This window comes from Phocoena sinus, chromosome 19, assembly GCF_008692025.1.
Source record: "Phocoena sinus isolate mPhoSin1 chromosome 19, mPhoSin1.pri, whole genome shotgun sequence".
Classification (NCBI taxonomy): Eukaryota; Metazoa; Chordata; class Mammalia; order Artiodactyla; family Phocoenidae; genus Phocoena; species Phocoena sinus.
Genome location: NC_045781.1, coordinates 55,448,585 through 55,465,542, shown reverse-complemented (window position 1 = coordinate 55,465,542; position 16,958 = coordinate 55,448,585). Strand labels below are relative to the sequence as shown.

The 16,958-nt window shown below is 53.2% G+C and overlaps 1 long non-coding RNA gene across 2 annotated transcripts in view; it reads right to left on the bottom strand.

Annotated features, from left to right (window-relative positions):
- LOC116743470 overlaps positions 1–13,242 on the bottom strand; it is a 41,226-nt gene extending 27,984 nt beyond the window's left edge. For both annotated transcript variants that reach the window (XR_004346783.1, XR_004346784.1), the window contains exons 1-2: positions 12,738–13,242; positions 7,701–7,800 (exon numbers count right to left, since the gene is read on the bottom strand). This is a non-coding gene — a long non-coding RNA (uncharacterized LOC116743470). The remainder of the gene's footprint in view (positions 1–7,700; positions 7,801–12,737) is intronic.
- Between the last annotated feature and the right edge of the window lie 3,716 nt (positions 13,243–16,958).

The window sequence follows — 16,958 nt, the reverse complement described above, 5'->3', positions numbered from 1 at the left end:
GCTGAATGGACAGCCGACAGATGCCTGGTGCACAGAGAGGGAATGCACGGCGGCCCACTGCTAAGCGTGCCTAGCAGGTTTCGGCTTCCTCCGAGCCCTGTGCCGTGAGGGGGCAGGTATAATCACGACCACTTCGCGGATGAGGAGGGCGACGCCTGTAGAGGCTCAGCACGCTACGTGAGGCCACCCAGCTCCTAAGAAGGGGGCCGGCTGACCCCAGGCCGACCCCACCTCTCCAGCTCTCCCCAGCCCCGAACCTTGCTCCACCCTCCCGTCAGGGCTGGACAGGACACATAGGAGCAGAGCACACTCTGGATCTCAGGGAACAGGATAAGGTTCAGGGCAAGGCTCAGGGGGGGCTCGGCACCCGGCGCTCTCAGGACCCCAGCAGGAGGGTGAGGATGGTGGCAGAGGGAGAGGCGACCCTCGGTGGAGTTCTGTTTGAACACATGCTGTGTAAGCAACGGGGCCCTCTGACAATGGGGGGAAGAGACTAGAGAAAGAGGCAGCCACTGAAGACGACCTCCCACCAGCCCCGACCTCCCACGCCTGCCTCTCCCAAGGCTGGGCCGCCATGCCGGTCTGGCCCCAAAACTCGGGTTAGAACTTGCCCCCCCTCACCTCTCTTTCGGGAGACTCAGAGGAAGAAAAGAACATGTTCACTACAGGGAAAGCTCCAAAGATGTTACAAAGCTTCAGTTAAGGGAGAAGTGATGGAAGCAGGGGAGCCAGCGGCAGCACACGCGGATACGTTTACAGAACGGGCCCCCGTCAGTCAAAGAGTATTTTGTCTTTGCCCACTCAGCTCCCTCCCACCCCGCTTCCCGAAGAGAGTTCTGTCTTTCTCAGACTGGTTCCACGTTGTAGGCAGAGGCGGGAGTAGGTAGAGGGGAAGAGGACCCACAGAGGCCAGAGAACAGAGGGGAGGATCCTCCCTTTCTTGTGGAGAATCTAGATCCTAGGGGAGGCCATGAGGAAACAAGCACCACTGGAGAGAGGAAGCTCATTTCCATGACAACAGCGAAGTGGAGGGGGCAAAGGGCAAAAGTGAGAGCTGACCTTTGCAGGGGATTGGGGGGCTGCGGGGGTCCTGGAGCTGCCGCAGGATGGACGCAAGACACGCAGGGGGCAGAGGAAGCAGGATGTTAAGAAACACAACTGTGGGCTAAGGAGTGGATTCCCCTTGACGTTTGAGAGAAAGGCAAGGGGGAATCCAGATTCCTTCCTAATCCATTCTGGTGGCTGGACTACACCTCTCTGCGATGCTCTCTGGATTGGGCCACCTGGAACCTCAGCTTGTATTAGGGTTCCATACGCAAAGCCCATCTCATAATGAGGAAATGATTTAATCCCCATCAAACTCAGAGAGGTCGGGACTGTCGTTATCCCACATCGAAGATAAGGAAACTGAGGTGCAAAAAGCTCACGTAAGTTGCCCAAGGTCACGGAGCTAGAAAGGGGCCAGGTCAGGACAAACCCTCGGGTGTTCCTGACTCCAAATCCCAACGTCTTTTCTCTCTCCCACTGTTCCGGGGAAGGATCCTATGACACGGAATCTTCTCTTTTTCAGAGTTTAATATTTCGGGCCAAATCTGAGTGTGGTCTGCCGTTTCCTCCAAAAATTTGGCCTGACCTCAGGGCACCGCTGCTCTGTCACTGGCAAGAGAGTCCTCTGCTGGCAGCGATGAGCTGGTGGGCAGGCTGCTCTGGGCATGACTCGGTAGAAACTGAGATAACTCAATAAAAGCTCTATTTACCTTTGTGGTCAGAACACACAGGACAATTTATAGATGTCAAATAGGATAATGGCCAGTGTTGGCATAGATGGGAGAATGGGTACCGCTGGTCTGCGTTAGTGGAAGTTGAAATCTGTACAACCTTCTGGAGAGCAGTCTGGCACTATGAATCTCATGTCTTAAAAATGCAAAGCCTTTGACCCAGCAAGTCCACTTCTAGGAACACAGCCCAAGGAAACAGTCTTACCCACTACACTGTTCTCATTCCCACAGGGACCGACCTCAGACTGAGCTCCTGCGGGGTCGCTGGCGCTCACATCCGACTGCTTAACTAGAGCAGCCGTTCCTCCCCGGACCCGTTTTGCTTCCCCACAACTGCAGGAGCATTTTGACTGTATTTAGAATTAGTATCTAATCATGCATACACTTTTCTATGTATCTCATGGCTTGGCTTCCAGTTCCAAAAGCAACAAAACTTTCAGCCTGGAGGGGACGTCAGGAATCTTCTAGTCCAACATTTCCCAAAGTGGGTCCCATGGGAAGTGAAAGGGTAGTTGCAGCTGGATGCTTGCATGATGGGATAAGCTCGGGAAAATGGAACACGTGCTCGCTTGCACAATTTCTCAGGGGCTTTGCTAGATGATGAGCATTGCAATCTCCACAAGGCAGATAGAGGAGGCGGTATTAGTCTCCTGTGGCTGTTATAACAAATGGCCACAAACTGGGTGGCGTCAAACAACAGAAGTGTATTATTGTCTCACGGTTTGGGAGACCAGAAGTCTGAAATCAAGGTGTCAGCGGGGCCAGGCTCCATCTGAAGGCTCTCAGGGAGGATCCTTCCTTGTCTCTTCTGGCTTCTGGTGGCCTCAGGTGTCCTTGGCCTGTGGCTGCATTCCTCCCCGCTGCACCTCTGTCTTCACACATGTGTCTTCCCTCTGTGTCTGTGCCTGAATTCCCCTCTTCTTATAAAGACCCTGGTCATTAGATTAGGGCTACTTTAGTCTGACCTCATTTAAACTTGATTACATCTGCAAAGACCTTATTTCCAAATAACGTCACGCTCACAGGTCCAGGCAGATGTGAATTTGGCGGGGGGATGCTATTCACCTCAGTATAGATGGAAAGACCTTGGGGGCTTCTGAGAGGGGAGGCCCAGGAGCGGACGGAAGTCAAGTTCTCCACGCATCCCTCGGCCTGCTACGTTGGGAGAGAGCACACGGGGTGAGGGCGGGCTCACGGGGACACAGAGCACAGAGGGGATACCACAGCACGGTCCAGGCGAGAAGACGGCGGCCTGGACCAGGCAGAGGCAGTGCAGGTGGAGAGAAGCAGCTGGCCTTGGACTTCCCTTTGCAGGTGAGCCAGTAAAAGGCGACCCACCGTTTGGGTGTGAGATGTGAGAAAATGAGGCCTCAAGGGTGACCTCTGGGTTTTAGCCAGAGACACCGGAACAGCGGAGTTGCCATCAGTGCCAAGAGCCGACTAGTTACCGGACACAGTTCCTCCAGTGGAGCGTGGACCTAAATACAGAGCTGGCCCCGCCCCGCCCCGCCCGTCAGCCCTCCTGTGAGCCCGGGAGAAAGGCCACCGGGGCCTGTGTACACTGGCCTCAATCCAGTCACTCCGGACGCCCCTGCTCCGGGCCCTGCGCTCCACTCACACCCGTCTCTCTGTGCACCCACTGCCTGTCAATGCGGGGGCCACAAGCCTTGGGCCCTTCTGCATTGACACAGGGCCCTCCCGGCAACCGGTCTGTCCTAGGGAGGACTGGGCTGGCCCTTCCCAGGGGGTGGGGGGTACCACCAGCAGACAACAGGGCTGCACAGGGCAGGAGAGGTCCCTCGGGTGGGGACTCTTGTGGCTTTCGGTGACTGCGTCTCTGGCTGGGCTGACCAGCTGGGCTCAGCGAATCCTGTGGGCACAACCTCAAGCCTGGAGCCCGCTGCTGTTTCGTCGGGGCCAAGTGTGGTTCACGCTCATGAAAAAGGGTCTTGCTGCCCAGGCTGAAGGCACTCACCAGCCGCCACGCCACAGGGTCGCTTCCCAAGCTCGCCCCAAGGCAGGCTAGAGAGCCACAGTCCACAGTCCTAATTTGAGCTCTGAGATGTCTGTGGACCTCTCCCTTCTGCCGGGAATTCAAAGGACTTGGTCCAACATCTGGGCGAAAAGGAGGCTGGCCCAAATTCCGGGCAACTGCCTGGTCTGGGCAGCAGAAGACGTGGCTGTGAACTGCTGAGGAATTTCTCGGGCGAGGAGTAGAGAAGTCAGAGCCTCGGTTTTCCTGTCTGTAAGATGGGATCTCGCTCCCATGTGTGCTGGGCGGGGACGGCTCTGTGACTTTCAGGCTCTGTTCTGTGGAGAAGCCTGGACAAGGGTGGGAGGGAGGGGACTCTGAGCGCTGCTTCCTCTGTCCATCCCTTCCTGCCTCAGCCAAAACAATTCTGGTTGGTCTTCCAAGTAAAAGTTCACTTGAAAATAAATCCTGGGACTTCCCTGGTGGCACAGTGGTTAAGAATCCGTCTGCCAATGCAGGGAACACAGGTTCGTCCCCTGGTCCGGGAAGATCCCACATGCCGTGGAGCAACTAAGCCCGTGCGCCACAACTACTGAGCCTGCGCACCTAGAGCCCATGCTCTGCAACAAGGGAACCCACTGCAATGAGAAGCCCGCACACCACAAAGAAGAGTAGCGCCCTCTCACGGCGACTAGAGAAAGCCCATGCGCAGCAGTGAAGACCCAATGCAGCCAAAAATAAATAAAAATTAAATAAATAAATAAATATATATATATATATATCTTGAAGTAAGGGATGTGCAAAACCCACTGACCAGCACTTCAGGATCTCATGGGTCTGATGTCCAGTCTAGGGCTCCTTGGGTTGTGGTCAGAGGGAGCTGGGGCCCAGCTGGGGCCCAGCTCTGTCCACCTCCCTTTCCAGCCCTTGGAGAGCTATGCTCCTCTTGTATCAGTCATGTGATGCTGGGTGAGCTGCCCATCACAGGGCCCCACCCCCTGAGTGGACATATGATTCAGGCCTGGCCAATCACAGAACTCCTCCCCCCCCCAAGTGATAAGTCCCAGGCTTAGCTATGTGACTAAGGCTGGCCAATAAAGGTCCTTCCCTGGAGCACCGATATTCTGCAACAGGAAGAGAGATGCTCTCCCTTCTCTTTTTTCATCAAGCTGGAGGAACTAAGCCCGAGGATACCTGCACTGTGTTCCCCACTGCTGGGAGAAAACCTGTTTACTCTCAGAGAAAATGAGGTCCCCACAGAGACCCCAAGGTGGGGAGAGATGGAGACAGCATGAGATCTCACGGCGCTGAAGTGCCTGGTTACAGCCTTCATGGCTCCCAGAGTGGCCTTTGATCGGGAGCCTCTTCTGGTTTGAGTTTCTGTCACTGACAAATACAGGAGTCCTGTCCGACCCACAACCAACGGGGAAAGTCAAGAAAGCTCGCTCGGCAGCAAAGTTCCCAGAGGGGAACTTGAAGCTTCTCGAGGCTAAGTGTAACTAAGAACTTTGCTTTTTATTTACTTATTTATTTAGCGGTGTCCTTTCCTTGAGAAACCAAATACAGTTTGCACCACGCAGACAGCACTTGAGACCGGTTTAAGGGGTGGAGAGAGGGGAGGCAGGAGGAACAGGCGTGGGGCTGGTCCAGTTTTAAAGGGACCTGACAACTGGCCAAGAGCTAGGCATGCTCCAACCCTCTTTTTATTTATTTTATTTATTTATTTATTTATTATTATTATTTTTTTGCGGTACGCGGGCCTCTCACTGTTGTGGCCTCTCTCGTTGCGGAGCACAGGCTCCGGACGCGCAGGCTCAGCGGCCATGGCTCACGGGCCCAGCCGCTCCGCGGCATGTGGGATCTTCCCGGACCGGGGCACGAACCCGCGTCCCCTGCATCGGCAGGTGGACTCCCAACCACTGCACCACCAGGGAATCCCGCTCCAACCCTCTTGATGGCAGGAAGACCCCGACGGTTGAGGTGCTCCTCTGAAATCCCACACAGGGCATTTCAAGCAGGACCTGACCCAGAACCAGCTCTCTTAACTCCAGAGCCCATGTCACCAGACTTTTGAATTTCATAGAAATTCAGAAAACTGTTTTTTTTTTTTAATTAATTAATTTATTTATTTTTGGCTGCGTTGGGTCTTCGTTGCTGCACGTGGGCTCTCTCTAGTTGCAGCGAGCGGGGGCTACTCTTCCTTGTGGTGCGCGGTCTTCTCATTGCAGTGCCTTCTCTTGTTGCGGAGCACGGGCTCTAGGCACACGGGCTTCAGTAGTTGTGGCACGTGGGCCCAGTAGTTGTGGCTTGCAGGCTCAGTAGTTGTGGCGCACGGGCTTAGTTGCTCTGCGGCATGTGGGATCTTCCCGGACCAGGGCTCGAGCCCATGTTCCCTGCATTGGCAGACGGATTCTCAACCACTGCACCACCAGGGAAGTCCCAGAAAAGTCTTTTGAGAACTAACAAAGGACCAGTAAAGTTCAACAGCCATCTCTGGCTAGCATCCCTTCGTAAAATGATTACCCCCAACAACGGAGGAAGGACATAAGCTGTGAGCAAAGGCCAGGCCTCACGTTTGGATATGTTCAGTTTGGAGGGACACTAGGTGATTTCCTCATGTTTCCTCAAAGCAATGACTACTGGGAAATGGGCAAGAGCAGGCAGTGGGTGTGCAAGTGTCCTGGGGCCGCCGTAACAAAGCGCCACAAACTAGGGGCTCTTAAAACAGCAGAAACGTAGAGTTCTGGAGCCCTGAAGTCTACGATCAAGGTGTCAGCAGGGCCGAGCTCTCTCTGAGGGCTCTAGGGACGATTCCGTGGCTTGTAGAAGAAGCACTCCAATCCCTGCCTTCATTTACACATGGCTTTCTCCCTGTGTGTCTGTGTCTAAATTCCCCTCTTCTTATAAGGACACGAGGCATTACATTAGGGCCACCCTAATCCAGTACAAACCCATCTTAACTTGATGACATCTGCAAAGACCCAATTTCTAAATATAAGGTCACACTCACAGATTCTGGGGGTTAGGACTCGAACAGATCTTTCTAAGGGATACAACTCAAGAGGGCTGAGCGGGCCAGCATTATGGGGCACCCCACCCCCAAGGTCCTTCCCACGCTGACAGCAAAGTGTGAGAAAGACGGATCTGAGGCACGATGCCCTCCCAGATTAGGGAGAAGGCTTGGACTGCCAGGGACAGCTGGGGACCCCTGGGCTGTCCCACCTTCCCTCACGTTTCCCTTCTAGGGAGTAACTGTCTGGAGGTCAGCCAGGTGCCCGCTGGCAAACTCAGGCCAGGACACAGACCTTTAGTTCCCGGCCAGGGCTGGACCACAACCTGGGGACCCTCCTGGGGAAGAAGGCCAGGCAAAGACTCAGCCCCAGGCCAGGAAACTGGCCCCGCCAAGGGGACAGATTCACAGCAGAGGGAAATTCACACTTCGGCCTTTTGGAGGGCAGGAGGGCTTGACTTTGCTGTGAGGGCCCCTGTGTGCCCTCCCAGGACGCATGCAGAGATACAGCAGCAGCCACCAGCCTGGCCTGACCTCAGTCCTCTGGACGGGGACCAGAGTTTGCTCACAGGCTCCCTGGAGACTGAGACTGCAGGGGGACTTGAGTCAACTGAAACTACATGCTTCCCAGAGAGGGGCGGAAACCAGCCTGAGGTCACACAGCAATCATTCAGAGCCAACGTGAGAGACGTGTCTCCCAGTTCTGCCCGTGAGAGCCTTTTACCCACCACGATGGCCTCTATCAGGGGAGGTTTTTGCCCTTGGGAACCAGGGTTGATTTTGTAATGGTTTTATAGAGCAGTCAGGAAGAAAATCTCACTCACTTCCCAGCCAGACCTGCTGGACACCTGATGTTTGGGAAAAGGAAAGAGAGAAGTAACACTGACTGAACACCTACTGTGCATCACGTGCTTCAAGCTCACATTCCTGCCCATCTTACCTGTGGGCAGCGCGAGGCCCAGGGCGGCTGGAGTCGGCCAAGGGTTCCCGTTCCCTCTCAGGACGTCAGTTCACCTCGCTGAGCCTCAGTTTACTCACACCTGTAAAATGGGATCACAAGCTCAGCGTCACAGGTGGTCACTAGGATTAGGGATCCCATCCCAGGAATGGGCACACAGTAGGTGCTCAAGAAAGGCGACGTTCGCTAATTATTAGAGAAGTGCAAATCAAAACTACAATTATTTCCCACACCAGTCAGAATGGCCACCATTAGAAAGTCTACAAATAACAAATACTGGAGAGGATGTGGAGAAAAGGGAACCCTCCCACACTGTTGCTGGGAATGTAAATTGGTGCAGCCACTATGGAGAACAGTATGGAGGTTCCTTAAAAAATTAAAAATAGAGTTACTGTATGATCCAGCAATCCCACTCCTGGGCATACATCCAGAGAAAACCATAACTCAAAAAGGTACCTGCACCCCAACGTTCATAGCAGCACTATTTACAATAGCCAAGACACGGAAACAACCTAAACGTGCACCAACAGATGAGTGGATAAAGATGTGGTACGTATATACACGATGGAATACTACCCAGCCATAAAAAGGAATGAAATAATGCCATTTGCAGCAACAGGGATGGACCTGGAGATTATCATACTAAGTGAGATAAGTCAGACAGAGAAAGACAAATACCATATGATATCACTTATCTGTGGAATCTAAAATATGACACAAATGAACTTATCTACAAAACAGAAACAGACTTGTGGCTGCCAAGGGGGTGCGGAGGGATGGAGTGGGAGTCTGGGGATTCGCCGATGCAAACTATTATACAGAGAATGGATAAACAACAAGGTCCTCCTGTAAAGCACAGGGAACTACATTCAATATCCTGTGATAAACCATAATGGAAAAGACTATGAAAAAGAATATATGTAGGGCTTCCCCGGTGGCGCAGTGGTTGAGAGTCCGCCTGCCGATGCAGGGGACACGGGTTCGTGCCCCGGTCCAGGAAGATCCCACATGCCGCGGAGCGGCTGGGCCCGGGAGCCATGGCCGCTGAGCCTGCACGTCCGGAGCCTGTGCTCCGCAACGGGAGAGGCCACAACAGTGAGAGGCCCGCGTACCGCAAAAAAAAAAAAAAAAAAAAAAAAAAAAGAATACATGTAGATGTATAACTGAACCACTTTTCTGTACAGCAGAAAATAACACAACGTTGTAAATCAACTCTACGTTAATCAATTTTAAAAAAAGAAGAAAGGTGATGTTTTCATTTTCTATCACTGCTGCAATACATTTCCACAAACTCTGCAGCTTCAACAACACACGCTCAGCATCTTCCATCTGGAGGTCGGAAATTCAACACAGGGCTCACGGGGCTAAACCAAGGTATCAGTGGTGCTGCCTGAGGTTCTAGGGGGCAAGCTATTCGTTGCCCTTTCAGCTTCTAGCAGTGGCCCCTGGTCCTTGGCTCACGGCCCCCTTGTCCATCTTCAAAGCCAGCGACACTGCATCTCTGAACCTCCTCCACTGCCTCCTCTTTCTCTGACCACAGCTGGGAAAGCATCTCTGATTTCAAGAACTCATGCGATTCCACTGGACCCACCCAGATCACCCAGGATCATCGCCCCGTCACAAGGTCCTCAACTCAAGCACGCCTGCAAAGTGACTTCTGCCACGTCAGGTCACGTACACAGCGACTCCGGGAATTAGGCTGCGGTGGGGGCAGGCAGCGGGCGTTACTCTGCTGACCACAGGTGAGCTGAATTTCATAAAGCAAGGGATGCCTGGGCTGGTCTCGGCAGTTCTTTTTGGAAGAAGAGGATTCCACTAAAACCAGCTCCCTCGAGGGCCGTTTCCCATTCCTGCTGTTTTTGACTCTTTTCAAAGAGGCTCTGTCTAGCCAAGGAGAAAGGGTCAGGGCTGCCAAACCTTTGCTTCAAAATAAACCCTACTCGGAAATTTCCACGGGACCAGGCCCTTTTCTCCCCCCTCCCCCCAGAGACCTGCTTGAAATCCCAAACCAAGCGGGACGTCTTATAGCAAGACCATCAGACCCCAAGCTCTCCCGAGAAGGAGGTTTTTGTTGTCGTTTGGGTGTTCTTTCGTCTGTTTGTGTTCCCCTGTCAAACTAAACAGCACTGGGCATACTGTTACACAGGCAGTGAACTGGTTTAGAACATCACCCTCGACTCAGGAAAGGGTTTTACGGTTGTCATCCTCAAAAGGACCTAATCTGTCTCCCCACCCAGCTTACATGCTCCAGGGTCCCTCCCCGTTGCCTTCAAAGAGCGCTCGGCTATTTCACAAGCTCTGCACGTTTACAGCGAGCGTTTTTATGCCGACAGTGAGGCAAGCTCGTAAATCCCACTTGCCTAACACCCAGCATCTTCTGATTTTATTTGATTCACCCGGGAAGTCACCATTTACCATGGGCTCAGCATCAGATGTTTTGCACGGGAAGGCGTGCACTTGTTTTGGATTTCAAGCAGGTTCACAGGGACAGACGTCATCTCAAGAATTCCCCCAGCAGTGTCCTCATGTTCCTGGTGAGCAGAAAGGGTGGGACGGCGAGGGGCCTTGGTTACGGTCACTCAGCCCATAAGCGGCGGGGCTGGGTTTGAAGCTGGGTCCTCTGACTTTAGATCATCCCAATTTACTGTGGCCACACTCATCCTCTCTTGTGATACTGTGACAGAAAAAGAATGTATATTTGGTCCTAAAACCTGTGTACTTTGCTGACGGGGAGATAGGGGTGTCCTTGGTTATCCGTAACAAGCCCCTCTCCACCACACCTGAGTTTATGCTAACGAGGTGATTCTTGGCGGCTCCCAGAGAGCTTCAGCACGGGGGGCCAGGTGCCGGAGGCACCAATCATGTGGTTAGAGTATTGGAACTTGCAGCTCCATCCCCGACCTCCAGGGAGGCGAGTGGGGCATCCCCAGCAGCAAATGAGGTTATCGGCCACGCCGATATAATGGAACCTCCATGAAAACGCTTCTGGGTTGGTGAACACACACACGTGTCGAGAGGGTGTGCACCCCAAACTCCATGGGGACAGAAGCTCCCACACTTGGGACCCTTCCAGACCTCTCACTACGTACCTCTTCGTCTGGTTGTTCATCTGTCTCCTTTACAATAAATGTAAAGGATTTACATTTACAATAAAAGTAAATGTAAGGAAAGTATTTCCCTGAGTTCTATGAACCATTATAGCAAATTATTGAACCTGAGGAGGGGGTTGTGGGATTCCCTGATTTGTTGCCAAGTCAGAGAGAAGGGTGGGTGAGCTGGGGACCCACCACTTGCGACTGGCATCTGAAGTGGGGGCAGTCTTGCGGGACTGAGCCCTTAACCGTGGGGTCTGCTCTCACTCTGGGTGGTTAGTATCAGAATCGAATTAAGTTGTAGGACACCCAGCTGGCGTCCACAGAGAAGCGGAGAATTGCTTGGTGGGGAAAATCTATGTGTTTGGTGTCAGAAGTCTTACGAGCAAAAAACAGATCTTAGTAGTAACGATATTCATTCATGTATCAATTCATTCCATGTTTAGCAAGTTCGTTAAGTCAACTTTGCACTGCGGTAAGTGACGAGCAAGACAGGCACATCCCTGCCCTTCTGGAATGCGCTGACAAGGGAAGAACCACCTCCAGATCAGTGTCTCTCCACCCCCTACGCCCAGGACTGTGTAACTTATCAACAGAAACAGCAGAGAGTCTGATTCAATTGGTGTGTGGTGGGGCCATCACACCGGTAAGTTAAATTTTTCTTTTAAATTTAGTTACGTACTGGGCTGAATAAGGGCCCCCAAACATAGGAGGTCCGAATCCCTGGGACCTATCGATGTTACCTTATAGGGCAAAGACTTTGCAGATGTAACTAAGGATCCTGAGATGGAGAAATTATCCTGGATTATCTGGTGGGTTGAGATGCAATCACACGTACCCTTCTAAGGGAGGCAGAGGGAGATTACACAACCACAGAGGACATGGCAGTGTGACAGCAGAAGCCGGGAGAGCAACATGGCCACCAGAAGCTGGAGGAGGTAAAGAAGGTCCCTCCCCTAGAGCCTCCAGAGAGAGCACAGCCCTGCGACACCCGATTTCACACTTCTGGCTTCTGGAACTGTGAGAGAATACACTCCTGTTTCTTTAAATCACCGAGTTTTGGTAATGTATTACAGCTGTCACGGGAAGCGAATACATAGGCGTAACAGCTATATGTGCAAATCTCAAGTGCATGGCACCATGAACCGTTACATGCGCACACACCACGTGTCACCATGGAGATCAAGAAAGAACATTCCCAGCGTCCCAGGTTTCCGGTCACTACCCTCCCCAGAAATATCCACTCTCCCCACCTCTATCACGATAGACTGGTTTTGCCTGTTCCTGAACCCCATATACGAGGGATCATACGACAGGTTCTCTTGTGTGAGGCTTCCTTTACTCAATAGCAGTGCAATTCATGCCTGTTGCTGGGTTTTTTTGGTCTTTCTTGGTGAGTATTATTCCACTATATGAATATATATGATCTGTTCATCTAGTCTCCTATGGATGGACATCTGGGCTGTTCCCAGCCATCAGCTATTAATAATACACCCACAGGAACACAGGCCTACAGTCTTTTGTAGACGTGCCTCATTTATCTCAGGCCCATACCTAGGAGTGGACTTGCCGGGTCTGGATTGGTAGTTTTCTGTAGCTTCCAGGTGATTCAAATGTGTAATCAGGTGTGAGAACCACTCTCCAGGCCAACGGTTCTCGACTGGCAACAGTTTTGCCCCCCAGGGGACATCTGGCAAAGTCTGGAGACTCTTTTGGTTGTCACAACTCAGAGCTGTGCTAAGAGTGTCTTGGGGAGAGAGGTCGGGGCTGCTGGTACACCTCCTGCAGTACATGGGGCACCCCCTACCCAGCACCCACCCACACACACACACACACACAAAGGAATTAGCCAGCTCCCATGGTGGGACCTGAGGGTGGGAAACTCGACCGTAGCCAGAACGCGCGACCCCACACGTGAATAACCCACCTGCACGTAAGCTGCAGCTCGCAGGGCCTGGCCCCGCTTGGAGGGGTGGGAGCGGCTGACGGTGGTGAGGCGCCGAGGCCCGGCTGCTCTGGGTGAGCCCTGGAGACAGGGCAGGCCGCCCTGTTGAGAACGGGGAGCTGACCTCAGCTGTGGGCCTTTCGCTGAAGCTCCGAGGCATCTTCCTGCCCCACGGGTGCCAGTGTGGACTTCTGACACCATGCCTCGCTCGGGCCTCTCTTCCTGCGTCCGTTGACTCCAGGGACACAGAGAGCCCCAGAGGACGGGGACCATGTCTTAGCCAGTCCTCCGATTCTGTGCACCGAGCACTGAAGTGAGGCTGCCGCGTGGGACACGGGACATGGGAATAAAGTTCCAAAGTGCAGCCTTCCCCCCAGCTCTGTCTACAGGGGGACGTTTAACGGCGTCGCACAGGCAATCTCACGGGGTCCGTGTGTGACGGAGACCGGCTGGCTGCTCACCACCCCACAGCCCGACCTCTTCCTCTTCCTCCAGGGCACACAGCCGGACTGGTGTTTCCCAGCGTCCCTTGCCGTCAGACGAGGTCACGTGACTGAATTCTGGCCAATGGGATTCACGTGGAAGTCATGTGCTCCTCCAGAAACCTCCCACACTTGCTCCTTCCTGCCCTGTCCCTTCCCACCAGCTGGAAGCAAAGGGATCCTGGGGGCTGGCAGACTTCTCTGCCTTCAGTTGCTAAATTGCCTTGTGGAAGAGCCCTTAACACCTGCTCTCCATTATCGAGAGGAAAACAAACTTCAATTGCATTTAAAGTCATTGAAATGTGGAGACTTGCTTGTTAGGGCAGCTAGCATACCCTTAACTAGTAAACTATGTTTCTGCCAACTGGCGGGGGGCGGGGGTTGAGTTTCAGCTCCACTCCAGGTTAAGAAGCGATTCCTCCCCGCAAAAAGCACTTAAAATGCCGAATGAGGAAGAGGATGCTGAGTTTGCAGAAAAAGCGCAGCTGCCGTGGAGACCACTGAATAACGCGTAACTCGGGAGCTGGGAGAGCTAGAGCATGGGGCTGGGGCAGGCGTTTCTCAAGCTGTGCAGTGGGGTGGTTGAAATTTACGGATGAGCAAAAATGAGTGATCGTTCTTTGCTCTCCTTTAAAATATATGTGCATAATGTTTATTTTATTAATTTACACATTCATATTTAAAATCACATTAGAGACTTCCTTAGAAATATGGCCATTTTCTACTCTCACGTTTCATGGGCTCATTCTGTTCAAACTGTCCTTGGGTTTTCACAGCAGGGCTTTGTCATCTCTTAGAGCCACGCTGCTGTTCTTTCGCTCGCATTACGATATCTGAGTTGGGGGACTCTCTGAATCCAGATGTTACTTTGACCGCTCCCCAGCTTCACTGTTCCGTGATCCTCCATCAGGGTCCCTGTGGTCCTTCCAGTGGTGACGCCCTCCCCCCAGGAGCTCACCAACCTGCCCCCTCCGCCCTATAACATTCCCCACTGGGGCACACGGAACTTCTCAAACCCCTGCATGCCACTCACAAGCCATGGGAAGCAGGGGTCTTCTCTCGGGCCCCAGTCTCCACTGTTTCTATTCTATCATTCGGGGCCATTTGGGAAGCGGTGCTGGGCTGTGGGGTCCTGGGCCTCTTTGCCTTCACATCCCCTCCTGGTCCTTTCCTTCCTCTGTCCAGTTTCTCAGCCATTCCATCACCTGCATCATCAATGCCCTGCATTCAGTACCCTCCACTGAAATGCCCAGGAGGGTGTCTGCTTCCCGGGCTGGACCTTGACTGCTGCGTGGGCCCACAGTGAGGCTCTCTGCCATGGGCCACCTTTCCAGGCCCACCGGGGAGCGGGGAAAGGCTGCATGGGGCCTCCGTCTCCCCAGCAGAGGGCTGCAGCCAGTCTCTGTCTCTCCCACTGGCCCTGCCCCCCCAGCTCTTCCTCTCCATGTGCTTTTCTCTTCCCTCAGCTGCCTCTTGCAACCTCCCGGCTCTGATTCACACCGAGGTCAGTCCTCCTGCGTGACTCTTCATGGGAGACGGCTCAGCAATGGGAATTCCAGGAATATTTACTCATGCTTGAAAGCCCGGCTTTCAAGACCACTGTCTCACCAAGGGTTAGAAAGAAAACTCAATTATTTTCCTGCTCAAAGCTGTATGTTTATACCTTTGTAGGCATTCTCCTCCACCCTGAGCAACAAGCCACATTTCGTGGCCCTGTTGTGATAGCAGAAGGGGTGCTGATGGGGGCACCCCAAAAGAAAATTACTGGGCTATTTCCAAGTCTTCTTCCCCTACAGAAGTAAAGCCAGTAGCCGGCAAGGAACAGAGCATGTTCACGGGAGCACAACTTTTGTAGAAACTGGTGGATCCGTGGCTGCCGCTCTGTGCCTGCCCCTCTGCAAGGGCAGATACTGGCGACTGGGAAGGGAAACTGGGTTCCGGGACCAGAGGGAGCCTTGAGTGCACTTTGGAACGGTCACACTTTCCGAAAATGAAGGAGGAAAAACATCTCCTCTCCCTTTCCACAAAGTTCATTTGGCTCAATCGCCCTGTCTGAAAATAAAGAAGAAAAGCAGCTGATAAACGTCTCCTGCTTGAGGCTGTCCTTTGAGGAAGAACCCAAGCCATGACTCATCACTCGCCTGTGAGAAGCGTTTGCAGTTTCAGGCAGAAACAGGCCACAAGCATGCGAGGGAGGGTGGGGGCAGCGGCCACGGGATCCCCTGCTTCTGGCTGGTTGGCGTTTATCTGCCTTTGGTAATACGGGGGGATTTGAGTGGCCATCATTCCATCGGCCCTCGTTTGGGGAGGGGGGTTGTCTGTCCGAACACTCACAAGCACACACCCATGTGAGGTCTGAGATTACCCAGGATGCGAACGGGAAGGTAATCAGGGTCCCTCCCGTCCTGTCTGAAGTCAGACCCAGACCAGGCACCCGTTGGAGAAAACGCAGGCCAGCCAGACCATTCGCTGTCTGGGTCTGCTCCACGCAGCCCTGGCATGTCCGTCTGGTGTCTCCTGGACAGCGTGGCTTGGTGGCATGCCATTTGGGAGGCTGGCCCCTGTGAGCTGTGTCCACCAGCATTAACGGGGCGGGCAGTCTCAGAAGGATTGCATCTCCACAGCCTGCGGGGAAGGGCTTAGAAACAAGCTCAGGACAAGCCCTGGCCGAGAGCACTGCGGACGCCAGTCCTCACACAACCACTAGAGGGCGCTGTCCAGCTGCAACCCCCGACCGCACTCCCCTTCTGAAAACCTTCCGTGGCTCCCCATGGCTCTTAGGATACAGGCCAGCTTCATAAACCCGCTTACAGGGCCGTGAATGATCTGGCCGCTGACCTTTCCAACTTCATCTTCATCTCCGTGTTCTGTGCTCCAGCAGTGATGGCTTTCTTCCAGTTCCTGGAGAGGACACTTCCTGCATCCACAGGGCTTTTGCCATCACTCTGCCCACTTCTCAGAGGCTCTCCCATTCATCTCAACCTACAGAACCCTAGTCATCATCTTTTAGGTTTTATCTTAAACATCAGCTCAGCCGCAGAGGGAGGTCTTCCCACACCCCCAATGAGGTTATGTGGCCGTGTTTGGTGCCCTGGTGCCTTGCACTTCTTGGTAGCCCTTGCCATAGACGCAATTAAATCATTAATTCTGTCGTGGTTCGTTCACTGTCTGTCTCCCCAGCTAGACCGTCAGTGCGTGAGTTACCGTGTTTCCTGCTGACCCTCAGGCCCACACAACGGCCATATTGCAGTGATAGTAGACGTTAGTGCCGGTCTCCGAATATCTCTGGACCTCATTCTTCCGGGCACCTGGTAGGATTGCGTTTTCCGCCCCCTTGTGGTGGGGACACGTCACTGCCTAGGTGAGAGCCTTTAATTGCCAATGTGACCCCTGCCACAAAGTTGAGATGGCGGCTGCTCCCTTAGCTGGGGTCCCTCAGTCCCTATGACGATGAGGACTCCCCTGCCCCCTGTGAGGAACATGGAGAAGGACCACTCCTGCCATCTGTCACCTGTGACCCACCACCTGCTCGTCACATAGAAATATCTCAAACACACACACATACCCCCCCCCCCCCACCGACACACTCAGAAACACACAGACACACGAGTATGGACATTCCTACCACCTAGAATAGTGCCCGGCACGCAGTCGGTGCTCAACATGTATCTTTTTAGTAAAAGAATAAATCATTAAATGAATAAATGACTAAATCAATTAA